The sequence below is a fragment of the Mus caroli genome, unplaced genomic scaffold, assembly GCF_978045245.1.
Source record: "Mus caroli unplaced genomic scaffold, Mus_caroli_1 scaffold_5, whole genome shotgun sequence".
Classification (NCBI taxonomy): Eukaryota; Metazoa; Chordata; class Mammalia; order Rodentia; family Muridae; genus Mus; species Mus caroli.
The window spans coordinates 11282858-11290987 of NW_028227260.1; the positions used below are offsets into that span (position 1 = coordinate 11282858).

Below are 8130 nucleotides of genomic sequence, written 5' to 3' on the forward strand. Positions count from 1 at the left end.
GATACAAGCTCCCGGCTACTACACCAGCACCATGCCTGCCTGCCTGCCTGCTACCAAGTCCTTACCTCACCCTCTAGAACTATAAACCCTCAATAAACTGTTTCTTCTTCTCTAAGTTGCCTTGGTCATGGTGCCTTAGCACACCAATAGAAAACTAAGACAGATGGGAGGGCCAAAGCACAGCTTTACTAGATGAGGGGATCTAGTCTAATTCTGAACATCAAACTCTAATGTTTACCCTGTTGCAAATATTCAGACATGGGTTTGTATTGCACACGGAGACCAGAGGACAATTGTGGGTATCTGTGGATATCATTCCTCAGGAGACATCCATTTTGTCTTTTCTTTCTACCCCTTTTTTTTTGAGACAAGGTCTCTCATTTGGCTGGAGCACACCTACTAGGCTAGGCTAGGTTAGACTGACTGGCTGGCTGACTGACTGGCCGACAAGGTCCAGACATTTGCCTCCCTAGCACTGGGATTATAGCATGTGTCACTATGTTTGACCTTTTTATAGACTTTTATTTTTCATTTAATGTGTATGAGTGTTTGACCTACATGCAATATGGACCATGTCTGATGCATGAAGAGGCTACAGGAGGCTGTCTGAGGCCCTGGAACTGGAGTTATAGAGCCCTGGGAACCAAGCTGAGGTCCTCTTTAACAAGTGCTGTTAATTGCTAAGCCACCTCTCCAGCTGTCATGCCTAGTTTTGTTTGTTGTTCGTTTGTTTATTGTTTTTTAAACAAGAAAAGTTCTGGGGATCGAACTCAAGTTTCTGTGTGTAAGCTATAAGCACTTTCCAGACTAACCTATCTCTCTGACCCCAGACAAGGGTTCTTGCTTAGATCTTTTTGTGAGAAAAGAGCAAGGAACCAAAGAGAAGCAACATCGATAGCAAACATCAGAAAGCCTGAGAAAGATCTTGGGATAAGCTGGGTATATATAACTTAGGGGTAGAGCCATTGTTTAGCAAGCACACAGCCCTGGGCTCCATCTCCAGGCCCGACAACTGAAAAAAAAAAAAAAAGGCACAAATTCCTGACACGTAATCGAAAGGGCTAAGGTGGAATACCAATAACCCGGCTTAAAAACATAGAAATTGCCGGGCGTGGTGGCGCACGCCTTTAATCCCAGCACTCGGGAGGCAGAGGCAGGCGGATTTCTGAGTTCGAGGCCAGCCTAGTCTACAAAGTGAGTTCCAGGACAGCCAGAGATATACAGAGAAACCCTGTCTCGAAAAACCAAAAAAAAAAAAAAAAAAAAAAAAAAAAAAAAAAAAAAAAAAAACATAGAAATTAGAAATTGGCTGTGGTGGCTCGGGCTTGAAATCTTAGCGCTCAGAAGGTGGAAACTGGCTGACTGCTATGAGGTCAAATCCATAGGAAACTGAAGGCTAGCCCGAGTTTCAGTGTGGGATCCTGTCTCAAAATAATAACAATAATAACAACTAAGGAAAAAAAAAAAAACCCTGTTTCTTTGAGTTTGCCGTATGACCTTGAGATTTTATTTTCACAAGGCTTTCCAGACACTAGAAATACTATTAGATAATAAAAGACACAAGACTGCTGGTTCATGAATATAGAAAAAAAACAGAGGAATTCTGACTCTTGTGTGTATTCGTCTTATCTGAGTGGCAGGTCATTTGCAGAGCAGAGAGGCCTCCTTTTCCCTGAACACTCTAAACACACAGTGTCACCCACAAGTCATTCAACCAATGTCCTTCCTTCCTTTTTCCCTCCTTCTCAGACAGAGGCTTACTGTATGGCTCAGCTTAGCCTAGGCTCTCCTCCAATGTTAAGAAAGGGTCTCAGATAGCCCAAACCTAAGTAGCTGAGGTTGGCATTGAACGCTCCTGCTTGAATTTGTCCAGAACTAGGATTGCAGGTATGTGTAGCTATGCCAGAAAATGGGTGAAGTAAGTTTTCGTTTGTTTGTCTTATACTACTTCTGGGAATTTAACTCAGGGACTCATGAAGGCTGGGCAGGGGCTGTACCACTGAGCCACATCCCCAACCCTTCAACCAATTTTTAATATTTGGAAGTATAAGCTTTAAAAGGAATTCTGAATTGATGGGCACTAGAGAGGTAAGAGAGGCATGAGAGAGTATTATGTCTAAGATGGAAAGAGATTTAAAGTTTATTTGATTGACATTTTAGAGATTTAGCTTTAATCTGTCCTTATTTAAGCATATTATGCCTGCCAGGGCCACATTTAGAAGTTTAAAAGTGATGGAATATATTGAGTCTTTAGGGTTTATTGACTTTCTTTGGATTATTTTATTAGACTTCTATTAGACTGCAGTGGTACTTGGCCTTATGCTAATCCATATTTAAACTAGGGTGACCCTTTGTCCTGATTTGCCTGGGACAGTCCTCATTTACACTTGTCCCAGCAGAGCTATTAATAGCTTCATCCTTAACCCTCAGTAATAGTCAGGTTTAGAATATTAAATTCTACAATTGCTTCAACTTTGCCTCCTAAAATTTCCAAGAAACATGACTTCTCATTAATTGTTGCAATTTAAAGTTGTTTTATAGAAACTCTGAGGCCCTTCCTTCTTTCTGTTGGGTTTCAATATCATTTGAACTTTAGAAGGTTCCTCATGAAACCAGGAAGCCAGGAGCAAGACAGTGGCAAAGAGCCACACAACGGTGACCTTTTAAATTAATAACCTGTGAACTAATTGACATGTTGTCATCGAACAATTTTTATTACTCAGGTTGCATTTCTATTTATCAACTATTTTCTATATTAAATCACATTATTAAATACATTAATAAATGCCAATAGTAGAATAGTACATACCTTCATAGCCAAAAAGAAGTAACAAGAAGAAACCTTCAATCTTGCGTGGCATTTTCTCCTTGTCCTTGGTCACAGCAAGATCTAAGTGAAGTGGAGAGCTGGCATAGGAGCAGGCGATTAACTTGAGGCTCTGGCCTCGCTAAGCATCTTATTTCATTTAGTTCTTAGGTCTTTCACTCAGCCCCCGTCCAATTAACCCACATAGTCCCCTGCCTCAACAAGCAGTCTGGGGAGGTATTGTTGACATAGGTTGGTTTAGCAAGGGAGGTGCTGATGTTCTACCATCTTTAACTGTAAGGCGAGTAATAGAAGGAAATAGAAAGTAGAGTTGGAAGATGTGGGCCCCTAATTCTTTCTCCAACATCATTTTCTAGGGAGTGACCTTGAACAGGTTCCTGCTGAGTAAATGACCTCTATTTGTAGGGGAATGGCACGGAGTGTTTTCTCCCAGAAGAACTTGTCATGTTTTCATCTGCCTGCTCTGGAAAACATGTACTTTGGTAGTGGTGGCTCAGTTATAAGCAAGGATGTGCAGTGTTCACGTTACTTATGATAATGACAATACAGAAATAATCAGAATGTCCAATGTTAGGGAGCTGGCTAAGTGAGCAGATTCCAGAGGTCATCAGGGGAGAAACATACCGCTTGCAATGGGGCCAACTCTAGGCAAATTTTCTGACTGTAAAACAATGATAATAATGTTTACTTCATAGAATTCTGTTGAGATTGAAATGGCATGATACTGTAAAACACATAGTAAGTCTAGAGGTGTAGCTTAGCTCAAGATGGAGAAACTTGCTTTGAGATAGAGAGTGTGTGTGTGTCTCACATTTGATTCCCATCATTTAAAAAAAAGTACTTATGTCAATGTCTGGCGTACTCTGCTATCATTATTACATGGACATTAAAAATAAAGTTGATGGGATGAACGGGGTCATTGGACGTCGAGTTTCAGTTTTGCAAGAAAAAATTCTGGAAATGTGTCCACAGCAACGTGAGTGTATTTACAGTACCTAACTGTGCATTTGGATAGCTGAAGTTTTAAAAAGAGTAAATTGATTGTTAATAGGAAAAATCACATTTTATTTGTATTTTTTTTTAGTTACAAAAGATGTATATTTATATACTGCATAAGCAAAACGGGGGTGGAGATGGGGGAGAGGGCTGGGGTGGGGGAAGAAGCCAAGAAAAATAAATTAGTTTTTCGTTCCAAACCAAGAAAAAGAAAATCTAGTTTCTCATTCCCCGGGTAGTTCTCTGTTCCCACCATCTCACCCTTGACCCTGAGGACCCCCCCCCAAAACCTTTTGCTCATTCTTCTTGTGAAAGATAAATACATTTCTTCACTCCTCCTCCCAGGAAATTCTCTTCCCTGAACAAAATTGTAATAATGTGACCAACAACTAAAACGAACTAGAGAAACATTTAGTTATCAGGCAGCACGTACTGGATGTGTTTGTAAAGCCTGGCATGAGTAGGAAGCGAGAGTAATCGGGGATGAATTATATACAAGTATGAAATTGTCAAGGACTACATTTAATTAATAAACTTAAAAGCACGCCATGTATTCTAAACTATATATAAATTCTTCCTTCACTAACCCTCCAGCTACACTGAAAGGAAAAGAACTATGCTTTTGTTCTTGTTATGCATTTTAGAGTCGAATAAGCTATTAAAGAGTTGAATACGGTGTTTTTAAATCTTTAATCACAATCAACTTTTTAAAACGGCGGCTTCAGTTAAAGCATGGCTACGTTGATGTACTTTCGTGGGAAGTTCAGGGGATCAGCTTGTGCTGGCTCAGGAGAAGGGGCTGCTGCGGCCGCTCCTGGTAAAGTATGGTGGAGCTTCTCGAAGTGGGGTAAACAGCGGCTAAGGATCTGACTCGCTCTGCTTCCACTCGGGGGGTTCTGATGACAATGGCTGGGACCTTGGTGGAGACGAGGTGTCTGTGGTTTCGTCTCTGAGATATAAAGATGTTAGGGGAAAAAATGTAGGTAGAAAAACAAAAATAAAAGTTTTCCGGTTTTTTATCTAGGGTACTTTGGAAAAAATGTCAGCTGGCTTTGCAGCTATGGTTCCACTGGGGCTCGAACCCAGGACCTTCTGCGTGTAAAGCAGACGTGATAACCGCTACACTATGGAACCACCACGCGAGAAGGCATGATTAGTCGGCCTTTTGAGAGTGCGTCAGACTCAGCGTCTCCGCCCTCTGCCGTGGCCCCGCCCCTTCTTAGAGGCGGGGAGTTTAAAGCTGAATTTTGAGCCGGGGTTCAGGAGTTCTTCCAGTACTCTACCTGAAGTCAGGGTTGAGCCGGTGCCCGGGTCCTTCTAAGTTCGTGACTCTAAACTTTCCCTCAGCAGCGGCCAGGCCGTTAGAGTTTACCCCAAGGCCAGTTACAGTTTAACCGCTGCCTCTGGCACATCCCTCAGCTGTGCCTTCCTTCCCACACTTACAGGGACTGGACTGCCTTGCTCTGGCAGAAGGTATGAGGGCATCTGCTTTGGCAGGGTTGGAAATGGTTCAAGGTTGCAGCCATCTCACTCTCCTCCCGCCTTTCCCAACATTGTTCCCCCCATGAAGTCATCAAGGGGATACAATTCTCAGGGCTTTTCCTTCTGTCCCATTTATCTAGTGTAGTAAAAAAAAAATTAAAAATAATCTAGGCGTGTTTTTTTTCTGCCTTAGGCCATTTATGTTCTCGGATGAAACACACACACAGCCTTGTGTTTTTAGATATGCCTTAGGCAGCACAATAGCTGGGCAACTGCCTACCCTTCATGTTGTTAGAATCTATTTCCCTATCGATAACACCGATAATAACGAATAATAACGAATTATTGCTTATTATTTACTATGTTTCATCTACGCTGTTCTTGGCTCCAATTGGCCAGCCTATATGGTTATGTTTTTATGGCTTAGTTAACCTATGGCGGCTCTCCTTTCTCCTCTCCTGACATAGTTCAAAACATAAGGCTATGTATATCTTTCATCCAGGAACATAAAGGGTCTGTGTCGGGTAGAAACCCCGCGTCAGGTTAATGCAATCTCTTCTTTTACTATGGTCTAGGACTAGACTAAGTAGTGGTTGTATACAGGTCAGCTCTTCCTGGTTGTCACAGAGGAAATAGCACCAGCTTTGTCACTTAACTTGAGAGGCCTGGTGCAAAATGAAAGTGATTGTCCTGTGTTTGGTTTGGTAGGTTATGAAGAATTCAAATGGTGGTCACAGACAGAGCCTTACACCCAGCGGCTTGACCCTGCTTCAAGGAAGGCAAGGTTATGGGGACTCTCTGTTACCAAAGGCTCTCAGGTGTGTTTCTCTCTTTTTATTGTGTTAGTTTGCCTTCTCTGGGGCTTCTGGATGGGTCTTTATCACCATCCTAGGACTGCTCACCACCTTCAAGCTCGAAAACGTACTAAAAACCATCTGGAGGCATCTTTAAGCATCCTAGTGGAGGTGACCTAGGGGTGGTAGTTGTTCTTTTTCCTAGCATCTTCCTCTGAGGCTGGCAGGATAATGGAGATATGATACTGGTTAGAAATAACATCCATCCACCAAACCCTGTTTTTCTGATAATGCAGAGGGAAGAAATGGGGCAGGTTGGGGATAGGGTGGCATGGACACAGATGTGGAGGGAAGTGGAATTTTAGTCATGGTATGACTATTCACCAGCTATGCACTCAAGCTATTCCATTCAACATGCTAACTCCCATCTCCTTCCTAAAATATAAGGGGTGGACTAGACATCTATCTCTCTTTCCTCTGGGTCTGAATGTTAGGTTCATAAAAATGAAGGCAGTTGTTAGTTTTTGTTTCTTTAAAGGCCTACTAAAAAACAAGCTTTCAGTTAGTGATATTATCTGAAACTTTTCATTGTTGGTTTATAAGAGCAGATTTTATGTAGTCCAGACTGCCTTCAAACTGACTGTGTAGGCAAGAAGGACTTCAAATCCTCTTGCCTCTACCTTCTGAGCTCTATGATTCCAGGAACATGCCACCATGTGCAGCTTTATGAGATCTGGAGATGAAACCCAGGGCTTTAAATACAATAGGCAAACATTCTTCCAACTGAGCTACCAGCCTCAGCTCCAGCCTGCCATTTCCTTGATATGTTTTTGAGAAGCCTTTGGAGTACTTTGCCTAGTTTGTTAGCTATGAAATAGTCTTGAGTAGCTAGCCATCAGCAAGAATGAATTCACAAAAGCCTTGTTTCCTACTCGCCAGTGGCTATAACCCACCTATTTCCAAACGGTCTAGTTTTTCAAAATAGGACAGTCAATAATCCCATATACAGTCACCAATACCTGACACTATTGTAGATGCCAACAATTGCTTGCTGAAAGGAGCCTGATATAGCTGTCTCCTGTGAGGGCCTGCCAGAGCCTTACAAATATAGAGGGGATGCTCTCAGCCATCCATTGGACTGATTGCAGGATTCCCAGTGGAGGAGTTAGAGAAAGGACTGAAGGAGCTGAAGGGGTTTGCAACCCCATAGGAAGAACAACAATATCAACCAACCAGGAGTTAGCTCCCAAGGACTAAGCCACCAACCAAGGAGTACACATAGAGGGACCCATGGCTCCAGCTGCATATGTAGCAGAGGATGGCCTTGTTGGGCATCAATGGAAGGAGAGGCCCTTGGTCCTGTGAAGGCTCGATAGATGCCCCAGTGTAGGGGAATCGAGGGAAGGGAGGTAGGAGTAGGTGGGTGGGTGGGTGGAGGAACACTCTCATAGAAGCAGAGGGAGGGGGGGAAACAGGAAAGGGGATAATATTTGAGATATAAATAAAGAAAAATCCAATTAAAAAAAAAGATAGCCGGGCGTGGTGGCGCACGCCTTTAATCCCAGCACTTGGGAGGCAGAGGCAGGTGGATTTCTGAGTTCGAGGCCAGCCTGGTCTACAAAGTGAGTTCCAGGACAGCAGGGGCTACACAGAAAAACTCTGTCTCGAAAAACCAAAAAAAAAAAAAAAGATAGTCAAGAATTGACCCTAAGGTGGATTTCTGAGTTCGAGGATGGCCTGGTCTACAGAGTGAGTTCCAAGACAGCCAGGGATACACAGAGAAACCCTGTCTCGAAAAACCAAAAAAACCAAAAAACAACAACAAAAAAAGAATTGACCCTAAAATTATACCTACCAGTTAGTTGTGCTTTGGTCTTTGTCTCTAGGGAATGCTTTGCTTTCCCTACAGATTTCCAATCAGCCCTTGGCTGAAAGGGTCATTTGCCCAGTTTCAGTTTTAGCCAAGGCCCTACATTTACACTTCATGTAGAAATGAGGTGGGGCTCCAGTAATGCATGCAACAGAGATTTC

General features: G+C 42.7%; 1 non-coding gene across 1 annotated transcript; it reads right to left on the reverse strand.

The window, feature by feature from the left end:
* Positions 1 to 4884: 4884 nt before the first annotated feature.
* Positions 4885 to 4957, reverse strand: Trnav-uac (transfer RNA valine (anticodon UAC)). The gene has a single exon. It is a non-coding gene; the product is annotated as a tRNA-Val (tRNA).
* Between the last annotated feature and the right edge of the window lie 3173 nt (positions 4958 to 8130).